This window comes from Lactuca sativa, chromosome 3 (genome assembly GCF_002870075.4).
Source record: "Lactuca sativa cultivar Salinas chromosome 3, Lsat_Salinas_v11, whole genome shotgun sequence".
In the NCBI taxonomy this organism is placed as follows: domain Eukaryota; kingdom Viridiplantae; phylum Streptophyta; class Magnoliopsida; order Asterales; family Asteraceae; genus Lactuca; species Lactuca sativa.
Genome location: NC_056625.2, coordinates 153,167,169 through 153,181,668, shown reverse-complemented (window position 1 = coordinate 153,181,668; position 14,500 = coordinate 153,167,169). Strand labels below are relative to the sequence as shown.

The 14,500-nt window shown below is 36.2% G+C and overlaps 1 long non-coding RNA gene across 1 annotated transcript; it reads right to left on the bottom strand.

Moving 5' to 3' along the window:
* Positions 1-261: 261 nt before the first annotated feature.
* Positions 262-1,518, bottom strand: LOC111896325 (uncharacterized). Its single transcript, XR_006189859.2, has 3 exons — positions 1,409-1,518; positions 532-778; positions 262-388 (listed from the first exon to the last, which is right to left on the bottom strand). It is a non-coding gene; the product is annotated as an uncharacterized LOC111896325 (long non-coding RNA).
* Positions 1,519-14,500: the final 12,982 nt, after the last annotated feature.

Sequence of the window (14,500 nt, the reverse complement as noted above, 5' to 3'; positions counted from 1 at the left end):
AAAAAAAGATACCATTTTTCTCCGGTGCTTTGTGGTTGAACGGGCAAGGTGGATCTACCATGGTGATTTGTCATTTGAGGAAGGTTGGTTGAGATAGTGTTGACTTCCTCACTAAGTTCTGATATTGAATTTTGTATTGTGGGGGCAACACCTTTCAGTTGATTAACAAGCACCTGTATAAGATAACAAAGGGTAAAAATGTAAATACTATATGAATCTTGATTATAAGGAAAAGCAGTGAGTATTATTAACATTAACATGCCTGTATGCTAGCTAAATGTTGTCGATGTTCAGAAAGTGTTGTAGCTAAAGATTCAGCATGGCCACTTGTACTACCATCACTTGCACTTCGAAGAAGATCCGGACCTTCACCACCATTCGCCTTTGCCTATAATCAACTCAAATATTATTCAAATTAAACGTATTTCACTCTTTTTACCAGTATAAGCAGTGTACTTTATTTTTTACCCATAATAACAGTTATTATTACAAAAATAAGAAAGGTAGGTACATATGATATAAAAAAAATACCAGGTGAAGTGACTGTTTATGTATACGCTGTAAGGCCTGAGTCCATCGCCTTAAAACTTCTGCTATATCAACTGTGGGCTGACCTCTTCCACTTCGATCATCTCTTGGTTGAGAAGAACTTATATTTTCCTTCAAATTTTCTCTATTTGCTTGTGATCTATCAGCTTGTTCCTTATCTAAATCACCAGAAGAAACTTAACTACTTTCATCCATGGTTGCAAGAAGAGATGATCCAGAGATACGATATCTGACAAGTAAACATAAAAAATATATAAACAAATCCAACAAAAAAAACGGCACATAAGAAAAGATTTCAGGGTGAACTACCAATGCTCCCTATGTGCTATCAGATCCTCAATGGGGCCTGAGGTAAGAACTTCGTGTTGACCTGAAATACAAGTCAATTTAAATATTAAATAAAAGGCAATTCCTGCACTTGAAGCAAATGCTGAGATTCAAAAATAATAAAATATATGATCACAATTTGTGTTGTAACCAATGAGCTTTCCATCAGTGGGCCGCCTGACAATGGTGTTTACAGCTCCAATTGACTGACAATCAGAAAAGAATATGTCGAATCAGCTTTAACCATTTCATATTTTGATTGCAAATAAATGCCTTAATTTCACTTAAATTATATTGTTCTTGGTTCTTAGTTTCTTACCTTAGCAAGGGAGTCAACTTCCAAAATTTCAATCCACAACTAAAATAACAAAATTTTGTTTGATGATTGCTTACTTTAAAAAGGAACCCGTGAATGTGTAAGATGTTGAAAGGTCAATATGTTTCAATTTCTGTAGCCCCTGAAATATTAACAACATACTTCAATACTTGTTACTTGTTATTAAGTAGGAAATAAGAAAACCACTATGTGTACCTTCACCAACATACGGGCCTTGTAGTCATGAAGTTTGAATCCTTTTAGTGCTAAAGTGGTTATGTTAGGACAGTTGAGCACAAATGCATTGCAGGTTGGGAATTTTAAACCATCGTCTCTACCTGTATTGTATATGTGGAGAAAATAATGTGGTAATATGAAAAAAATTAATGAAAGTATGTTGCAATCATAGAAGTAAATTTAATAGACAGCAAAGTAAGCCACAACAAGTTCTTTAAAAATGACCAATGAATAATAGTAATGAATAATGAGCTTATGTAGAAGCCTGGTAAATGGTAACAGCTAGAAAAGCCCAAAATTGGTTTTGAGAAACATCAAGTTCATTAAAAGAAGGCAGCCAATATAAAATATTGAAGACAAACAAGTTGAAAGCAGAAAAATAGAAGTTAAAGGATACACTCAAGAGACCATGGTGGTAAGGTTAATTGGAAATAAATCGCAAAGATGATTTTACGAATGGATCAATGACAAAGAGTCACCAGTAAGTGTCTGAGATAAGAACATCAATGAGGATATCAGGTATGAAGTGATGATCTGATGAACAAAAGAGTGAATGCGATCAAAAGTCAATATGTACGACACGTGTGACTTGTGGTCTCACTTATAATATCCTACATAAAAGAATGAGGCTGAATAAAGTTGATCCCATGCCTCCTACTACAATTACTAAGTAGTTCAATAATCTAAGAAATCTATCAAAGAATCAACCCATGCATTATGTAATTCTTCAAAGCATGTGTTGATGAAAGGGTCAGCAAACTTGAGCACATACTCCACTTCTGCAGTAGAGGGGACTCGTTTTTTTGGCAAATTTGAAATACTAGGCTGTAATTGTTGACAGTGTTCAAGTAAATATGAATTTAATTGCAAATGGGGTGATACATTAGTAAATAATTAACTAATACCCAACTAGAATAGCAACTTCGCAAGCAAGAATCCCCAGTCCAATAAACTTACAGACATTATACTTGAGCAACTTGGGAGAGAAATTAGAAAAGGTCACAAGCCAACCTTCTCATTTTCAGGTTGCTGACGCTTTTTTAACTGATTGGCATCAATGAAGGCATAAGAGGCGCCACACCACCTGTAAGCGCATAAACCTACAACCATAAATGCTTCAAAATATCAAGAAACCACACAAATTATCTCAAAGGTATGTATGCATGTAATGTACAAACCTCGCGCGAAATGCCATCGGGTTTTCTCTGAGAATCCTTCTAGGGTCTCGATGTCTTTTCCTGTTGTATGGGCAGCAAAATTTTCGGTATTCCTAGAATGTCCTTGGCATCCATTATCGAAGTTAGGGTTTTGACGCCAGTCCTTGTAATACAGACCAATCAATATTGTACGAGAAACTGCAGAAAACAAACAAATATTAAGTTGTAATAATGAAAATGAAATTGAAAATGATAACTTACCACTATAGTAGCAATTCTTCAGTTCCTCCATTGTTCGAGATGATGAAAATCTATCAGCAATTACAGAGAATCGCAGATCAAAACATTTCATCCGTCTCTTCTTTGGTCCATGTCTGGCATACACAATTTTAGATTGCTCAAAACTCAAAACAGAGATCAACACCTCATCAAAGATGATCTATCGAAAATATCTGACAACATAAAATCAGAATCCTATCACCATTAATAATCATATGGATCGCATCTGACTAGTAATTAGTGAATAATATCTGTAATTGAAGCTTTACTTGATTATAGAGGAAAATTGGAAGTTTCATGTGATAGGAAATTACCAGATTAAAAAACCAATCGAGAATTACTTCTCAAACGATCATACTCACCAAGATTTCAACATAATTTGGGATGAGAGCGCATAACCTATTGCGGGAGAGAAACAATTGACGCTAATAATTGACATCGTGGACTTTGTCTTCCCCTGCGAAGTCATCAGATTCGACATACAGGAAGTCCGATTGGGCATTAAGGGAGAGACAATGACGAATATGTCCCTTGATCTCAAGCCAACACCGACACACGAGTGAACACTTTTTCGATCTCCTAGTCCATAATCAAGAGAGGATTCGATGGTGGAAGAGAGTTGATACATTTTTTTGTTTGTTTTCTTTTTTGTTGAGAAACATAATCAGAAAGATATAAACAAAGCTCCTGTCTCTAAGAGGCAATACCTTGAACCCAGAAAACCCTAAATCGCTATGAGATAGGAGCAACGCCGCCTTAATCGAAATTGTTGAGAAGCACCGAGCACAAAACTAAATCGTTGAGGAGTCGCAGTCGCATGCGAGGAGAGGTAAGCCTGAGGTCACCGGTGAGATGAGGTGAGAGAGAGGTTGCCGACGAGGTTACACGATGCTGATCTGGTCGTCGATTGCAAAGCGCTCTTGTGGAAAGGAAAATGGTTTTGAATGATCAAAGTGTTTTGAGTGTTCTTCAAAAAAAAGCCCTAGATTAATTTAATAGTCCCTGCAATTCGATTTTTTGATAAGTTAAACGCGCGTTTGGTAAAATTTATAAAGCGACATTTGTAGTGGACGCACACTTAAGATAAAGCGCCCTCCGTGTTTTTGATTATTTTTGTTGGGCACTAATTTTAGGGCGCACAAAAATGCGTTCCCTTTATCCTTCAAATTTTGGTAAACTGACATTATTTTATAGATCACGCAGAAATACGCGTCCTCTAACAGCGAGTGTCATTAATTGCGCGTCGTAAAAGGCTATTTTTCTAGTAGTGTGTCTCGTAAGAGAATGACTTCTATTCTATGGCATTGGCAGAAGGTTAGATAGGACTGGTATGTAGCCTCTGACCATGTAGAGCATGACTCCGTAAGAGAATGAACTCTATTCTATGGTATTGGCAAATGGTTAGACAGGGCTTTAAGCCTGAAATCTACCAAAATGTTAATCCGAAGTTGTATATCTTCTGTGCCGTTTGGGCCAAAAGCTTTATTGATGCATATCAAGTATTGAAATCATTATGTCTCATCGATCGTAAATCATTGAATCAAATCTTGAGTTGATATTGAAAGCCTGACATATGATACGCACATGCTATTGTTGTTCTTGTTCCCTTTTGCTTCTACCATATTGATATATATAAGGCATAAGATTATATTGTATCTATTTATTGAATTCACTAAGCGTTATCGCTTATCCCTCTCAATATTTAACAATTTCAGGTGATGAGTATCCAATATAGTTTTATACTGCTGAAAGATTTAGAATAGTTAATACTATTTCTATGTATTTTAATGTTCATGTATGTATATGAATAGTAGATTCCTGGGTAGATATGAAATGTAATAAAACTTAGTCGGTTTGTATCCAATCTTTTGTAATCACTTTATCAATATAAAATATTGTTTTATAAATATGCATGTAGCATGTTTTGAGGAAGTAACTTAAGAATAATGTTGGAATAGTATGAAAGTTTGGGTCTTTCATAAATACGAAAGTTGGGGTCTTTCAAGTAGACCGTATCATCCTACCCCGTGCAGTAGATGGCGTATAAACTCCTCCCGTAATCTCGGCCCAAAAAGTGTTCTTGTTATAGTCGTCTGGCCACTCTGTAAGACAATCAGCAAGGAATGCCGGGAAGTGGACACTCCTCGTCTCATCTGCTGTGTATATACCCACTTGAGTCGCAAGCTCTATCATGCTGCATTCCCGACTCACTCCCCCCAGTCTAAAGGCAAAAGCTGTCCTGTCATCGGGTACCTTCCTAGGATCATAGGAAACTGTAGCGTAGAACTCCAGCAAAAATTCCCGATAAACAGGCTCCTAGATCCTGAACAATCGTGCCCATCCTTGACACACGAACAAATCCACACCACTCGCGTCCGAGTGCGTGTATTGCAAAAATTCCTGGATCAGTGCAGCTAGTCCAGTCTGGGTCGCCAAGTCCCAATCAAATGAGGGTGCTATGTCGATCTCCTCGGTGAGCAGCAAACTCAAACCGTTGACATATCGTGCCCGGGTTGCATCGTTCAGCGTTTGCGGAAATTGTAAGAAACGGTGATCGGTCACATCCTCGGGTGGGTTAGTCCGTTGGGTTCTTCGGGCCATAATCTGCACAAATAAACACAAACACAATTTCACAGAATTAACAAATTTTTAAACCAAAAAAATATTGGAGCTGGACATGGTCTGTACGCTGGGCGTACATCCAGCGTACGCTGGGCATACGTCCAGGTTCACGAGTCTGTGTCCTGGTTCCTTTGCTTGTTCCCAAAGTCATAATCCATATCAAAATAAACACAGCAGGGGCAACAACACAGTTAAGTTTTTAATATTGTGTGGTCCAAAGGTAGTAGGAGAAAAAAAATCGGGAACTCCTTATAGGCACTAGGAAGAATCGGAACCTCCTTTAAACATCAATCCACTATAATCCCTCTGTCTATTAACAACACTTAACAGGGAATTCCCTACATAGAGCAGTCACTCGAAGTTTACAGGGCGTACGCTTGGCGTACGTCCCCGAGCTTAAATCGATGGGTGTGGGATGGGATTAAGGACAAATTAAGTTCTAGGGTTTAGTTAATTGATAGAAATCGGTCTATTCAAGTTGTAATCAGAACATATATTTGCGAAATCGGCCCTAATTCAAGAACCCTATAAACGCTAGATTTCGAACAAAGGCTAAATGCAACTTATTTCATCAAATTAAACACAAATCTAAAACATTGAGTCACCGAAAAACTTACTTGTGTGCTGAATTTTACAAGAAACGAAGAAGAATCGAAAATCTTTGGGAGGGTTTTGTCGTCACAGCGTATGCGAGAGTAGAAGAGGATTGAAAGAATAACAAAAAAATCAGGGGTCAAAAGATATAACCTGGTCGTCGTCTTACGTTGGGCGTAACGCGAAGTTACACTGGGCGTAACCCCAATTCCATGAAAATCCATACGCGATCCGGGGTTAATTACGCTTGGCGTAATCAAACTTACGCTGGGCGTAAGTTTAAATGAAACTTTTCCTTTTTCTTTAATTTAAATTCCTTTCCTTTTAATTATTTAATTAATGGACTTAAAACTTAATTATTTTTTATTCTTTTTCTTTTTAATTTCTTCAGCAAATGACTTTCCGATGAGTGAAAAAAATGAGACGTCACAATCACTTATCTTTGTCAAGATCAAACAACAATGGTTGATTAAAAACCTTTGCATGCAAGAATTGGTTTGCGAAAACACCCACTTTCGGGACCCATTAGAATATTTCCTTTGTTTTCCTTGCACCTTTAACTAAAAGCGGAACAAGAAGTGACCTAACTAGTCAAGAACAGCAAGAGCTCGGTCTTCCACTTAACCACCACAATATGGCTTGCTATACTACACCTCATGGATTGAGTTGGACAAATCAACAAAGTAGTAGGCTAAGCAGGTCAAGAATTCCCTAATTGCTTTCATCCTCGAAACCCATGCAAAAAATAAAGTCAAGCAATGTGTACAATCCCAAATTCCTGCAAATAACAACAAGAACCTTCCCGACAAGTGAAATGATATCATCGAAAATCAAACTAAAAATAAAAACTAACTAAAAACAAATAACGAATAATCAAATAAACTAAATTAATGACAAGCTGCTCCCCGGCAACGGCGCCAAAAACTTGATGTGCACAAAAGTACCCACTAATTTTAATATTTATAACCTAACAAACTTAGACTATCTATGCCCTTATAGGCAGTGTACCTAGTTAGATTACAGTATAGCTTAGGTAAGTTGGGTGTCGATCATAGGGAACGGTGGATTAATTTAATATATTTGATTATAGGTTACAGGTCACACGAAAATAATAAAGAAAATGGTTTAATAAATCTCAAACTAACAATTAACAACTCTCGATAAACTAACAGGAAAGCACATCTCTTCAGGTACTTTGGTTTAGATAAATTACACCTTAAAAACATAGATAATTGCATACACAAATTCATTTATTCATGTTCACCGATTCCTAAAATGATTAGATTCGCGTTCACTATAACTAATCCTTTAGCAAACAAGTCAATTCAAACAGTGATCAGTTGATTAAACTAACATGCTTCCTAGTGTTCAGTTCGTATCAAGCAAGACTTGTAAATATAGTTAATCAAATTAATCATTCAATTTAACCTCTTGTTGATGGTCATCAAACAAGGCTCACACATTAACTTACTTATTCCCAAGTTAATCCTAGTTTCACATTCGTTATTCCTAGACTTATAATCTCGATGGTCATCAAAATCATAAGAGACAAGCAATCAAGCAGGTGTTCACACAACTCAATTCACTTAAAAATTAACAGAAAATAATCATCATTAACACATAAGGATCTTTTAACAAGGTTGGCATGATAAATTAAACATAAATAAACAATTCAATATAGCAATCAGTCTAATAATCAAAGCTTCATTCAATCATAAACACAAAATAAAAGGTTTTTACACACAAATCAGAAACTGAATACAGAAAAGTACCACAATGGAATGCTAAACATTGTCACGTTAGCAACCCATATGATTACCGACTCGTATCTGATCTCCAACCCTTCCGATCTCCGCTCCCGTTAGCTTAACGGCCTTCCGGCTGCCTTCTAGACCCTCAAAACGGCTTTACAGAAGTTTAATATCGACTAAATTAAGCTGGAAGTCGAATCCTCCCTCCTGGTTAGCTGAAAATCGACTTTTATAACCTTTGTAGCCGACTTACGTATGCTGGGCGTAAGTCAGATTACGCTGGGCGTACTAAGGATTACTACGCGATGGATTTTATCCGGTGCCAGCCATTACGCGGGGCGTACCCTTAAGTTACACTGGGCGTAATTCAATATGGTCGCTACGCTTAGCGTAATTGCTATTTACGCGGGGCGTAATTGTTGCTCCAGCATTTTTAATTACTTTTAGCTTCTAAGCCCGGTTTCCGCTTCAGTCTTTTCTTTTGTGCTTTATCGTCAACGAATAGCTGCAAATCATAATTCAAAGCATTATAAGTACTTTTTAGTTCTAAAAGAGAATAATAAAGGCCAAAATATTAAGATATAATGCATAAAAATATATATAAAAGTACACATATCATTATTACAAAAAGGTTTTCAATACAATTATTATCAGATTCTTCCCAGAACCACATCATAAAACATAAACATGAGGAGCGGTACGATCACGCCTTTGCCTTGCCACGGTCTCCTGAAGAACCTGAAAAACATTAAACCACAACTGTAAGCCCAAAAGCTTAGTGAGATATCCCCAAAATACCAACCACATATACCATACACGCATAACATGCCATATCATAACAGAACACAGAACAGCCATGCACTTCGAGTCTACTGTGTGACTGGTCCGCCGCACCGGCCTTCAGTTCACCTGGTCCACCCTCTGAGTCTAGCCATATACATCGAGTCTACAGTATGATTGGTCCGCCCGCACCGGGCCTTCAATTCACCTGTCCACTCTCTGAGTCTACAGTGTGACTGGTCCGCCCGCATTGGGCCTTCAGTCGACCTGGTCCACTCACCGAGCCTCGACACGTCTGGTCCGCCCTCTCGGGGCCTACAACCTATCCGGACCACTCGCTGGGCCTTCGGGACAACCGGTCCGCCCTGGGTATGTTGGCCTACATCACAAAGCAGGACCCGCCTCAACCGAACCCCAGTCCAAAAACCATGTGCACATAAACATTCAATCATATAACAATTCACATTCAATCAAGCCGATCTAGCAGATCACGTAACATAACATCATCCTAACCAGGATACCGACCTAACCGGTCTCTAGCATAATACCATCTTAACTACCAGGAAGTAAACATAACAAAGCAATAACATAACAACGATACCCGGATCACAATCCGATAAAGGGCCGACCTTGGTGCCTTAGACCCTGTTGATATAGTGAGGATAACTCACCTCGTAACTGCCAACTGAACAGATAAACCCAAGCTGCTCCGACCACTGATACGATTTCCAACACTGGCCAACACCAAAAAACTGCACTCAAAACAAAAGCCAACAATTACCAAAATGCCCCTGGAAATCAACTGGTCAACCCTTGGTCAAAGTAAAAGTTAACCCCTGACTGACTCTACTCGCTGAGTCAACCCGATGACTCGCCGAGTCCCCATGCACAGAACTTCCCCAATCCGCGACTCAACTAGCCGAGTCCAACAACTTTGAGTCCTTTCACACTCGACTCACCGAGTCATCCCTTGACTCATCGATTCACAGCTCAACCAGAAGAAAAGTTAGGACCTCACGACCAGACTCGCCGATTCCAAGAACAGACTCGCCGAGTGCAAGGCTATCTGCAACAAACTCGCCAAGTTGTTCTTCCAACTCGCCGAGTTCCTGCCCATATTCATCCAACTCGCCGAGTTGTTCTTCCAACTCGTCGAGTTCCAGGCTATCTTCAAGCAACTCGCCAAGTACACCCTTGTGACTCGCCGAATTCCCCTAGATCTGAAACCATACAGAGGCTTTCCAAGCCATGCAGAAGCTCTAAACCATAGATCTACTCTTCTACAAGCCATCCATCACATAAAGTGGCAAACTTTACGTGGATCCAAAGAGATCTAGGCATTTTACACTCCAGGGCTAGGGTTTGGGACAAAAGAACTTCACCAACAACTCTTGAGCATAGACTTTATGGCTTTCTGGATCATTAACAACCTAGATGTGAGGTAGCAACCTCAGATCTTACACTAAACTTGAGATGTACCTCATTTATGCCCCAAAACCCCCACAAATGATAGATCTAGATGCACAAAAGCTCAAACACAAGATTATTACCTCAAATGAAGGCTCCCACTGATGAATGAACCAATTCTCTGCAAAGCCCCTTGCTCCACTCTTCTTGCTCTTCAATTTCCTTCCAAGATTACCTCCTCCAAGGCTCTAATCTCTCACCAAGGAAGGCTCACACGAATTTAGGGTTTCTAGAACTCAAAGGGAAGGTAAGGAGGCTGGGGAAGAAGTGTTATGTTCTTTATATTGGGCTCATCCCTCGGAATTAGGGTTTTCTCCACTCAGCACCAACTCGCCGAGTCCACCCATGCTACTCGCCGAGTTGGTCACTTAACACGCGACCAGAGTCGCGACCCTACTCGCCGAGTCCACTCGTGGACTCGCCAAGTTGCCCTTTCACACTTACACTTTTAGCCCTTCAACTCAACTACTGATATTCCGGGATGTTACAACAATCATCCTTTAGCATTCTAAGTTTAAGTCTAGATATCCTACAAATTCGTAGTTCGCTTAAACTAATGCTCTGATACCAACTGTGGCATCCCTAATTTTTCGGCCAGAAAAGACCGATTTTTTTATGCTTTATATAAAAATCAGAGTAACTTTTTAAAGAAAGTGATGCGGAATTTGTTCCCAAAAAGAATATGATAATGATTTTATCAATGCACTTCCGAAGAAATGTAATTCATTATATTAAAACCTCGGGATGTCATTGCCATTACAGATCAAAAGCATAAACAGAACAACATAGGCAACATAGGCCTCAAAATAACATAGATCTTATAAATATTCTATTTATTTCTACTGGTCTATAAATCCATAATCTCTCATCAGATCATCAAACAATGCTCTTGTGCCACTACCTGTAATACAAATAAAACTGAGTGTGTCAGGTTTGGGAGCTTGGTGAGCACATAGGGTTTCCAACCCACAATAAATAAGTTTATTAATTTCATCAAATCAAAACAATCCTGATTACCCGTTCTCGTTATCCTCACTTTACGTCCCTGAAGCATTTATTATACGGGACCTAGTCTAAGGATTTTCATCGGGGTGACAACACTGCTTTGGGGGTTCCTCAACGATTTATGTCAAATAAGGCAACCATGGGGGGGGGAGGGCAGGGGGGGATCGAGTATACCTGGTGAGCACATAGTTCAAAAACACCTACATGTTGTGAGTCTGCTAGCGTTCCACTGGACTGTCTAAAAAAGTCTGTGGTCATCATCTATACTCCGCTAGATGACTGAATCATTGTCAACATCGAGGTCTCTCATCATTTTATCACGCATCGTCTATTACATCTACCCATGTTTTACCCCAATATTTTTGTAGATATAAAATACATATACAGTTTCAATCATTAAAACTTGTATAAAACGTTCATCCAACATATATATCAAGTAAACAGATAATATGCACACATAACACGTAATTTATATAAAATACTTCATATCTATGTGTAAGAGGAAAATAATATGTACCCACTTAATATAACGAGTGTAAACTTCGAAGGTAACCAAAGTCAACAAAAATCAATGAAGACTTCAAAAGGTAACCAAAGTCAACAAAAATCACCTTGATATATATATATATATATATATATATATATATATATATATATATATATATATATATATGTGTGTGTGTGTGTGTGTGTGTTTAGTGAATGAATCAGCTAAAACCCTAATTATACAGCATGTTCAGGAAACTTTGGCATTTCTGCTAATATTAATACAAAGAATGAAACAAATAGAGTAAGAAATGAGTATGTTAGTACTATACTACTATGTACCTGCTTTTCTAGAAATTTTGGTGCAGAATCAAAGAAAAAACTTCATATGAGCAAAAACCAAATCGAAAGTTTCTTCTATGTAACAGGTGATTGGATGAAAGAGGCGGTGGAGGGGCCAAATCGACAGCAGGGAAGTCATCCGTTGATACCTTATGTGGTTTGCTCATCGCCTGCCTCTTCGTCTGGCGTCGGCCATGGTGGGGGTAATGCATGGCGGTGTCGAACCCTAACCGATGTTGGAGACTAGAGAAAATCTTCTTCGTCGGTATCTGTACTTAGGGTGAGAGAGATACATAGTGTATGTGTTCCTTTCAAACATATACTTTCGCAGTGAAAAGCGGTTCAAAGAAATACGTTACCTTTTCACGTTCGGGTGGTTGAAATTGACGACTGTCACAATAAGCAGAAGGTGGAAGGATTCGGTGGAGTGAACAACGCCTGAATTTCTTCTTCCATCTTAGCAAGCACATAACCGACGATCTTTCAGGTGCAGCGACGTTGGAACAGGTGGAGGTCAAATAACGGGCGTTAAGGAAGTATTTAAGTCGGTGGTTATGAAAAGATTAGAGAAGCATCTTGACTGACTTGATTGAGTCGTTGATGGAGAAGAATGGCGGTGGAAGAATATAAGCAAGGGAAAGGGGCAAAATATAACCACCAAAACTTATGTGGTCAAAATTTAGAAGGAAAAAAGTTTTGTGGTCAAATTCGAAAATCCAAAAAATATTGTGCTTAAGGCTCCCCACAATTAAGTATATATATAATGAACAAACTTTCTTAATTTTTATAGTTGTTTAATGATATTAATACAAGGTTGAAGATGTGTAATATAAAAAATAGTAAATCAAACTAATTGATCATGTTTTACTTATTTTTAAGTGGTAGCTGGTTAGCATCACTACTTAAAACTAAAAATGTTATAATATTAACATAATTATTCATCTAAATGATATTAAAATTATTTCAAGTCTCAAATGACATATTTGCATAATACAAATACTAACTGGAAAATAATTTTTCTATCCTTTTTTTTATTATTTACTTCCCCCTCCCAAAATTATTACCCTAGACAAAAAAACATACATATTAAAAAATATTAATTACCACTAACTTTATATAATAACAGTTTTGTTTTTACTTTGCAAATAATATTGTATTAAATGTTTAGTTGGTTAAGTAATAATTAGGGTAATTTGGTAAAAATGTTATTTAGTTTTAGAAGTAGACAATTATTTTGGGAAAAACAAAAAAGAAAAAATAGATTATAATTTTGAAACGGCTGGAGTATTTATTATGACATGAGTATTTATTATGATATGAAATTAACTAATTTTTATTTAAATCATGATTTAAGATATTTCATGTAAGCATAAAAGAGAATATGTTTCTACTAGCCTTACACTTTTTTATTTTTAATTATTATAATATTAAATTAATCAGCACAAATATCATTAATTACATTCTATTATTGTTTATTTATTGATATATTAAACTACTCATCATAAATATCATTCATTACATCCTGATTATTGTCAATTTATTAATATATTATTTTAATCACCGTAAATATCACCCATTTTATTGTATTCTATAAACATAAACTATCTTACAAGAATTCAAGTAATATCGTTTATAAACAATAATAAAAAAAATTACGATACTAATAGTATTTTTTATTTATCGATTCTCATAAGTTAATGTAATTTTTTTTAACTAATTGAGCGTCTTTCTTATTTACTTATAATACCAAACTAATAATATAATATAAATTAAAAAAAAAAAACTACATTTATCTAATTAAAATACATCAATTTCCACCATTAAAATTATTATACTTTTTTAACTTTAACTTTTAAAAATGTCTGTTCTATCATATGGTTTCAGATAATGTTTTCCATTAACATTTTGATTTAGTATACAAAAATTATTATCTCACAGTTAATGAGCATGACTTAAATATTTTTAATGAAATATATTGGTTATTATTTTAAACATATAAATATATTTTTGCATAACATGCGTGTATTCGCGTAATAAAACTTATAAAAGTGGTCATCCAAGTAAATATGGTTAAAAAAATATGTCAAATACTTATATTATATTTATTTGGAACCTCCACAACCTTTCAACTTTCAACTAATTAATAACAACTACAAAAAAGTTTTTAACTTATATCTTATAATTACTTAACTAAGTGTTTTTTATGTTTCTAAAATTAATGTCATTTACTAATAACTTTTAGTTTTCCCCTCATTTATATATTTCTATTTACTAGTTTATAATCCGTGGGAACCACGAGTTATAAAATTAATTAAACTTTCATAATAAAAATTTATAACTATTAATCAATTATTTTAAATAAATCATTTTAAATAAATTATTAATTAAGAGATATATCAAATTTCTAAAGTTATTATAACTTCAAGTTTAACATATAATTAAAAAATATAAATTTGAATTTTGAAATTAGTTGCCTAATATATCTATATGTCACATGACATAATATTAATGAGGAGTTATATTAAAGTGACACTTGACAAAAAAAGATTAAAACTATTTATTTATTAGAACAAGGATATTAATAGTAT